Here is a 10,272-nt window from a genome sequence, read left to right as displayed (position 1 = left end):
TAATGATAGTAATAATATTATTAATAATTTTATTTAATTTGTAACTTAATTGTTCCTATAATAATATTTGTATCTATAATCATAATTATAATAATAATAACGTTAATAATAAAAATGAAAATAATGATAATAATAATAATAATAATAATAATAATAATAATAATAATAATAATAATAATAATAATAATAATAATAATAATTAATAATAATAATAATAATAATTAATGATAATAATGTTAATAATAATTTTACTAAAAATGATAATTTTAACAATCACGGTAATATTTATATTTCTAATAATGATAATATTAATAATAATAAAAATAATAATAATACTTACATTAATAATAATGATAATAATATAATTTATATTAATGATAATAATAATAATAATAATCATTTTAGTCTTAGTGATAATAATAAGTATAATATAATAATAATAATAATAATAATAATAATAATAATAATAATAATAATAATAATAATAATAATAATAATAATAATAATAATAATAATAATAATAATAATAATAATAATAATAATAATAATAATAATAATAATAATGATAATACCTATTATAAAGGAATACGCGTTTTATTTAGGGTTCCCAAAACATAGCGAGATAGCAGAAGCAATCCGCAGAGAGGAGTATCATCAACGAACACACGATCATCAATCATCATCATCATCATCATCTTATCGTTTACATCATTATTCTTCATCAGCAATCGGATTCGATTCTCTATTTCAATCGATACACACCATTAAGGATATATGTACGTAAGTTTGATTCCCTTTTAATTTATTCGAATACTAGGGATTTTATTAGTCTAATTAAATTGTTTATGTCAAATTTTATGTATATAGTTGTTTTTGTTGAATTATAAAATTGATTGTAATTTAGGAATTAGATTGGCTTTGTGAATGTTCGAATGTTAACGGGGAGTAGTAGCAGAAACTTACAGCAGTTTAATTGTGGTGTTCTCATGGCCTGTTCGAGCAGACAGGTAAAAAGCAGCCGTTCCAAAAGGAAAGGGGTGTTCATGGTGATTCGTGGTCTTGTTATTTTTTTTGTGATCGTACAGAAAAAAAATATTACTTACAGCAGCTTATGGTACACAAGTGGGTTTCATGATGGTGTTGAGCATAATGTTTGTTGTCGGTTCAAAATAGAATTGGTTACAGTAGCTTATGTGGTCGAATAAATACTGCATAGTATTAGCGTGGAATTGCAGTTTATAGGTTGGTTTTAAGAGAGAAAGAGAGGGATGATGAGGTGGTTTTTTTTAGGTCTTGATTACTAGATTAAACAGAAAAGATACATAGCAGTTCTATATAGTTTTGTGGTGTTTGAGGGTTTAATAATGCGTACTGTAGTAAATCAGTGATATTGAATGTGTGTTGCAGGTTTGTTGAATAGGGTAATGATGAGTTACGGATAGTAGCATAAGAGAAGGAGCAGGAACCTTGCAAGTTGTGGTGGTTTTGATGGTAGGTTTATAAAAAATAAAAAATAAAGGTGATTATCCTGAGTTTGTTCTCGGTTGACAATAGTAACCAAGCAAGAAATAGCAGCCGTAGATACAAGTGCAGGTGATGTTTGGTGAAATATGGTGATGGTTTCAAACAAGAAAGGTATTCAGTTGTGGCTGATCAGAGAAGTAGCATATAATAGAAATCTAATGACGACAGTTCTTCTTGTTCAATGGGTTACTCTCGCCTACATTAATAATAACAAGGAATATGCAGCAGCCCACAAAGTGTTTCGATTGTAATTGAACAACAATTGAACAGGTGGTTGGGTGTTTGTGTTGGTGAACAATAAAACATGATGGTGGTGGTTATGGTGAACCGAAAGCTACTAGATTACATGGTTTCCTTTCTAAGTAGAAACAGAATAACCGGCAACAGTGTATATATTCTGGGTTTGATTAATGAAGATTGAAACTGAATAGCAACAATAGTCGTTGCAGGGTGGTAGTCGAGTATCACTAAAATAATCAAAGGAGTTTGGTGAAGGTGGGTCGAGCAAGTTCAGGTGAGGTGGGTTAGTGTGGCTATATGCATCTGCATATATGTTTTGTATGTATATATATATAAGAGTATTATAATTGTAACCAACCAAAAACAGTAATCTATATAATGTATTACATAGTACAGCCGGGTATCATTCATACATGTAACTAGTTTTATGCAAAGAAAAGAGGAGTAGTTGTACAAAAAGAACAAGAGAAAAAAAAAATGTTCAAGAATATATAATGGAGCTTGATATATAGATAAAGTAATCGACACTGTGTTTGTTTGGTGTGATTAAAGGTATTGTAAAGTTCATGCATGATGAGTCATAAATAATAATTGGAATTGTATTAGTGGTCTTAAATATAGAAATATAGAACTGCATAGTTTAAATGGTGGGGTTGTTTGTTGAATCTTTTTCATTTGCATGTACTTATATACATATTTATATATATGATGTAACATTGTCGATGATGTAAATATAAATATAAAAATAAACGTGTTAAATTACTAACCAATAATGTATGATTCCACCGACAGTTTTATGGTGGTGATTATATCGTGGTTCATTGTTAATTAGTGGTGGATAAAAGTATTTCGAAAAATCCCAAATTTTCACAGTAAAACTATTTATTTATTTTAGTCATTAAGGTATAAAATTCGATCATTAACTATTAAATAAAAATTACATTAATTATTCACTCCCAACCCCAAGTAAAATATAAAAAGTTTTAAAATTCAACAAATAGTTACTAAATATATTTTTAATAAGCCTATAATTTATATAACTCATTTTCGTATCATCGTTTGTTTTAAAATTATATAAGTTTGAATTTAATTTACTTAATATCAATCGGGACATCAAATGAGTATTACAATTATTTTATATTTATTTTTAATATACTTTATTTATATATAGAGATATATTTTAAATAATAATTATTATAATATCTTATTTTTATTTTATTAAATTTTAATAACAACAACATATAATACTTCAAATTATATTTCGAATTATTATTTATATATACATGCACACATATCTATTTAAAATTAATGGTTCGTGAATCATCGAGAGTAGTCGAAGGGTAATTGCATACATGAAAATAGTTCAAAATTGTTGAGACTCAACATTGTAGACTTTGCTTATCGTGTCGAAATCATATAAGGATTTAGTTTAAATTTTTTTGGAAATTTCCTGGTCGTCACAGTACCTACTCGATAAAGAAATTTCGTCCCGAAATTTGATTGGGATGGTCATAGCTGACAATAAGTATGTTTTCATGACGCATACGAGCTGAAAATTAGAGTTTTATCATCAGTGAGGAATATGGATAAAACAATTCATTTATGTAAAAAGTACGAGTGAAGCTACCATAAAAGAGTGATAATGAGTAAATAATGTTTCGTCAAATCTTATGACGTAGATAGGATTGATTTCCAGAGTTCAAGGGATTTGGAGAAAATCTTCGTAATAAGATTTGATTCTCCGATAATTAAGGAAATTAGAATCTTCTTTGATTAATTGCAATAATCTGTTTCGATTGCTCTATCGGATATTTCACTATAAATGAACTTCTTCCGTCCCATTATTTCCACAACTCTCATCTTTTATACTTCAATTCATATTTCTGAAACATTTGCCAAATTATCAGAAGTCACTAGAAAAGATAGAATTATCAAGAAAATATATTCTTGATTTTGTTTAGAGATTTAGTAGAATGCAAGAGTCGTGTAACATGGCACATGATGATGGTACTGTGAATCATCACGTTTCATTAGAAACTCAGCATGACTTACTGTAATATAATCACGTTGATCAAGTGTCATTATATTATACTAACTCATGCTTCAGTTCCCAACACTACTTCAAAAACATTCATAATTTACATTCGAATTTTTTTTCAGAATTTAGAAACTAAAACAGTTTCCTTTCTGATGTAACACTGATATCTCGAAAAGAAAATTGATTTCAGATAAGAATAGTTATGGAAATATCTTCAGAAATATCTAGGATATTTATAATGAAAGATACGATAATATCTTGGAATGTTAGAATCAAATTGTGATGAAGAAATTCATTCAAGATGATTTAGAGCGATTAAGGAGCAAGGTATTCTCTAAAGATTTCATCAGAAACAAAATCATCTGGATTCTTTATGTACAGGTGGAAATCCACGGACCTCAGCATCAAACAGGGTCGCCAAGTGATCAGACTTATCTTAACCATGAGTGGATCTGTCTCGTACAATGAGGGGCACCGTGCAAATTAGCTTATAAGACTAATGAATTAGATCCCCAGAAAGGATAATCTTCTTAAAGATTAAAAATCAGCTTTTAAGCCTGATATTACTCAATCCTTGAGATTGACCTTAAAGATTGAGAATTCAAACTCATGGAATTCAATGATATCTAAACTCGAGCTTGAACGAGAAAATATTTTGATCAAATTACAAACTAATTTGTTTTTTTGAAAACCCATTTTCAATGCATTCATTACCATTGAACGTAAAATCCTAGAAATTCACCTGGAATTCATTAGGTCACCTGAACCAAATCGGGTGTCAACCGTAAGAACGGTGGTTGCATAGCATGGTCGAAGATAGGACCTTGTGCCAGACCGAAAAATTATAGGGTGATCTTTGCTATTGCTCCTACAAAGGATAGTAATTGCATCCGACACGTTTTTGACCATAATTATGTGCATGTCATGGGACATTGCCTTAAGAGTTGCTTGTTCAACGCTTTCCTTTGTAACTGGACGGTAGTTTACCGAAAGGTAATATACGGAGCAAGTATACTGGACGTGTTACTTTCCCAATACATGGTTAGCAAGTGGGTGACACAAAACCGCAAGTTTTGAGCTAAAATTTTCAAATCTGAAACCCACAAAACCCACAAAACCCACAAAAATATTTTGCAAACACCGGTGAAGGGTTATTCCGGAAAACTTATCTATGGTAAAAGCTAGAATGAATTTTCAAAAGATCAAATGTTTTCATAAAGATCCAATTTTCTAAAGGATCTAAATTTTTATAGTCATGTGGGACTGTAAACCACAACGTTACTATCATTGTTCATACCATCGTACTAAAATCACTGATGTACAAAGTGTGAAGAATAAAGAAGTGATTCTAGTAAAGTTATATTCAAGTTCTATATTGCTTGAGGACAAGCAACGCTCAAGTGTGGGAATATTTGATAATTCTAAAAACGAACACATATTTCATAGCATTATCCTTCAAGAAAGAAAAGCTTTTAGTTGCAATAGTTCTATTTACAAGTGATATTCGTTTAAATAATAAAAGGTGAAGACAAAAGACAGATTCGACAATTTGAAGACGCAATTTAGTGACCCGTTCATATCGATTATAAATGATTTAAAATAGTTGATTACATTGCGAGGTATTTAACCTCTATATGATACATTTTACAAATATTGCATTCGTTTTTAAAAAACAAACTTTCATTTCAACGAAAGTTGACAGCATGCATACCATTTCATAATATATCCAACTATAAATGACTTAATAATATTCTTGATGAACTCAACGACTCGAATGCAACGTCTTTTGAAATATGTCATGAATGACTCCAAGTAATATCTCTAAAATGAGTAAATGCACAACGGAAGATTTCTTTCATACCTGAGAATAAACATGCTTTCAAGTGTCAACCAAAAGGCTGGTGAGATCATTAGTTTATCGTAATCAATCATTTCCATAATTTAATAGACCACAAGATTTTCATTTCCATTTCTCATAAACATAATCTCATATCAGGCATTTCGCACGGCATAAAGATAAAAATCATTCATATGGTGAACGCTTGATAACCGAACTAACAGGATACATATAGAATATCCCCATCATTTCGAGAATCTCACTGGACATGATAATCGAAGTATTAAAGCATTCGTAACCAGAATGGGACATGTCAAGGTCCATAGATCTATCTTTAGGATTCGCGTCAATTAGGGGCCATTTCCCTAATTCTTAGGCTACCAAGCTAAAAAAGGGCATATTCGATTTCGATAATCCAACCATAGAATGTAGTTTCGATTACTTGTGTCTATTTCGTAAAACATTTATAAAAGCAGCGCATGTATTCTCAGACCCAAAAATATATATTGCAAAAGCATTTAAAAAGGGAGCAAATGAAACTCACCGTACGATATTTTGTAGTAAAAATATACATACTACGGAACTGAACAATGCAGGGTTTGCCTCGGATTCACGAACCTATATCGTTTATATATATATTAACACATATACATGTAATCGAACAAATTTAGATATTATTATTAGTGATATAATTGTCATATTTAATAATTTATAGGTTTCATTTATAATTTAGTTAAATATATCTATTTTATATACTTTAGGTAAATAATTATTATTTATTATAAAAATACTAATATAATTATGTTAATAAAATAATAATAATAAAATATATAAAAATTTTATTAATGATAGTAATAATAATAAAAAGGTTGCATTATTTTTACAATAAAAATACTAATTTTGATAAAAATTCTTAATACTAATAATACTTAATAATACTTGTTAATAAATATATTAATGTTAATAATAGTAATAATAATAAGAGTGATAATAATAATTATAAAGACAATAGTAATAATAATATTAATGATAATAATAATAATAAAATGTATTATTTTTTTATAGTAATAATAATAATAATAATAATAATAATAATCCTAATAATATCAATAATAATAATCATATTAATAAAAGTAGTAGTAATAATAATAATAATAATAATAATAATAATAATAATATTTAATAATAATAATAATAATAATAATAATAATAATAATAATAATAATAATAATAATAATAATAATAATAATAATAATAATAATAATAATAATAATAATAATAATAAAAGAATACAACCTTTGAAGAAATGAGCTTTAAAAATAAAATGCAATTACCCGGGCTTGAACTCGAGACCTCTCCTTAAATCGGGTCAACACACTTAACCATTCTACCATTCGTGTTTTTCTTTTAGAATTAAACCCAGCTAATATAAATACAACCCGTTTTTTATTTGTAACTAGAGTCTAGTCCATTAACAGCCCAACAGAAACCTTATACCTCGGCCCAACTTCGGCCCAACAGACCCACACTTCTTAAGTCAGCTTTTAATAATTAAAAAGACTTGCAGGTTCCTGGGTTCGAACCCATGACCTCTTGTTTCCTGACCACACCCATAACCATTGAACCATTAGTGTTTCTCTGTATTAATTCGCATCTCTAACTATATAACCTATACAAACTATTAATCATCTTCTCTAACCTCAGCATCTTCCATCACCATCATCCATCACCATCATAATACGATATCATCATTATCATACAACCGTGATTATTATCAACATAAACAAATATCATCATCTCATCACTTATCATTAACATCCTCATCATACACCTTCATCGTGATCACTGTTATCATCATAATCATCATATTAATTGGGATTTCGGCCCAATAGATACAAATATTGGAACACAGCCCAATAGCAGGAACCGGAATACAGCTCAACTTCAACATCGTACATAATCATTCTCGCATCTATTCTGGTTATCATCATCATGCTTACATCGTTGCAGTCGTCATCATCATCATTATCTTTATCACTTAATTTAATCATCATAAAAAAATAATCGAAAGTTTTTGTACCAGTTGTCGGCCACAACATATGAGTTATTTTTACTTACACACTTTTTCCTTGTACCCCACTATATTAATTAATATCACAAGTGGGGTTTTGGTTTAGAGATATCGGCCAACAAAAGGGAATCCATAGCCAAGTTGTGGTTGAATTTATTTAATAACAAGGCAAAAGCAGTAACATCAATTTGGTGTTTAATAAAGGTAAGGTGGTGTTCTATAAAAAAATATAAACAACGATAAACCATCTGTTGGGATTCGTTTGAAACAGGAAATAAAGAGGCAGCAGCAGCAGTCCATGATTACGCATCTTAATGGGTTTAATGATGGTGGCTTAATGGGTTTGGGATGGTGGAATGGTGGTCATTCATGGTGGTGATGTTCGTTTAAATGGGTTTCGATGGGGTGATTCGGTTAAGGGTGTTTATTGGGTTCACGATAACGAAACAGAAAAATAGGGGAGAGATAAGTGACGGGTGGTGGGTTTGGTGTTTAGAAGGTGATGGGTTTATAAAGGTGGTGAAGGTGTGGTAGTTAAATGTCTCGGTGGTGGAGATGATGATGGGTGAGATGGTTGTGAGGGTGTCCGTGAGATGATTCATGGTGGAGGTTTAAGGTTAGTTATAGATGGTGTGGAACCATGGTTAGTGAGGGTGATATTTTTCATTAGTAACATGAAACATAAACAGGAATTAGTAGCACTTATCATGGTGTCTCTAAATTGTAGAATTAAGTGACATGGTTTCGTTTAACAGTTCATCAAGATGGGTTGGGTTTTCATTTGTTAATCAAATCAAAAGTGTGTTGATGGTTAAACTGTGGTGGGTATTAGGTGTAGTGGTGGTTAAGTTATACTTGCAAGTAGGTTGTAATACTGATTGTGGTGTGATTCATCAGAGAAGTGGTGAAGAGTGATGAAAGCAATTTAAAACAAAAAGATGATCAAACTAGCGGAACAATATAGAAGAAACTTATATATTTTTGTGGAGCAAGTTGGTGATATTAAATTGAAGAAAATCTCTTGGGATTTTTGGTTGGTCAGTGAAAGTATGTAAGATTATTTAAAGTCGAGCAATAATAGTAATATCCAAATCCAATCTATGTCTATGAATCAATTATACGAACTTTACAGTTCATAAAGTAATTAATAATTAATAATATACTAAAACTAATAACATGTTAAATAATAAGAGACAAAATGTCTAACAGAAAGATTAGGAAAATTATCTGTCGACATCCAAATTTAGAGGTATTATTTCGTGCTCCGTTGTTAATCAGTGGCGGATAAAAGTATTCAAAAAAATCCCATATTTGTAAATTAACTATATTTATTTATTTTGGTCATTATAGTATAAAATTCGATCCTTAATTTGTTAAATAAAAACTACATCGACTGTCCCTCTCATTTATGGTTAAAATATAAATAGTGTTAAAACTTAACAAATAGTTCCTAAATACATTTTTATTAAGCCTAAAATTTATAGAACTCATTTTCGTATCACCGTTTATTTTAGAATCACATATATTCATTTTTAACTCGTTTAATATCGATCGAATTACAATTGAGTGTTATTGTCGATTACAAAATAAATTCAAAAATATATATATTCAATATACATCATTTACATATATAGATACCTTTTAAATAATAGTTATTTTATATTATTTTATTTTACATTATTAGTTCTAACAATTACATCATATAATATTTCAATTTATACTTCAAATTCATATATTTAAATATATACGTATCTATTTACAAATAGTGGTTCGTGAATCGTCGAGAGCAGTCGAAGGTCAATGAATTAATGAAAACGGTTCAAAATTTTTGAGACGCAACATAACGGACTTTGCTTATTGTGTCAACGATATTAAATCGTATCGAGAGTTTGGTTTAAAATTAGTCGAAATTTTCCGGGTCTTTACACGCAAACGACCAAAAAGCTAGAAAGTACAAAGTACAATCTAAGTGGTTCAAATTATTGGTGAGAAACGTCTAAGAATTACAAGAGTACAAGCAGCAAAATGCAAAGTACAAGATATTAAATCATACGAAAGGACGTTCAAAAATTCGAAACCGGGACAGTAACCAACTATCAACGCGCGACGCAACGGACCTAAAATTACAAGTCAACTATGCACAAGAATATAATATAATATATATAAAATTATATAAAATTATATATATTATATTATATATATTAAATAAAACGTCAGCAAACAAGAAAACAAAAATATGTGAGCTGTCTCAGGCCTCCATGCGATCGTATGGGAATAACACTCCCAGGCCATGCGATCGCATGACCCCAATTATTGGCCAAGTGCAATAAATTGCAAGTTTGGGCGACGAGTTATGGACACCTTCATTCACTGATCTCTTACCCTCTCTCAATATATTTATATTTTATAATTATAATTTTAATATTAAGTTAATAATAATAAGGTTATAGTGGCGAATGTTTTAAGTTTGTAAGTCAAAATTCTATCCGTGTAACACCACGCGATTAATACTCATTGTAAGTTATGTTCAACCTTTTTAAATTAATGTCTCGTAGCTAAGTT

This window comes from Rutidosis leptorrhynchoides, chromosome 2 (assembly GCF_046630445.1).
Source record: "Rutidosis leptorrhynchoides isolate AG116_Rl617_1_P2 chromosome 2, CSIRO_AGI_Rlap_v1, whole genome shotgun sequence".
Lineage (NCBI taxonomy): Eukaryota > Viridiplantae > Streptophyta > Magnoliopsida > Asterales > Asteraceae > Rutidosis > Rutidosis leptorrhynchoides.
The sequence above is the reverse complement of the archived record's forward strand: the minus strand, read 5'-3'. Positions refer to the sequence as shown.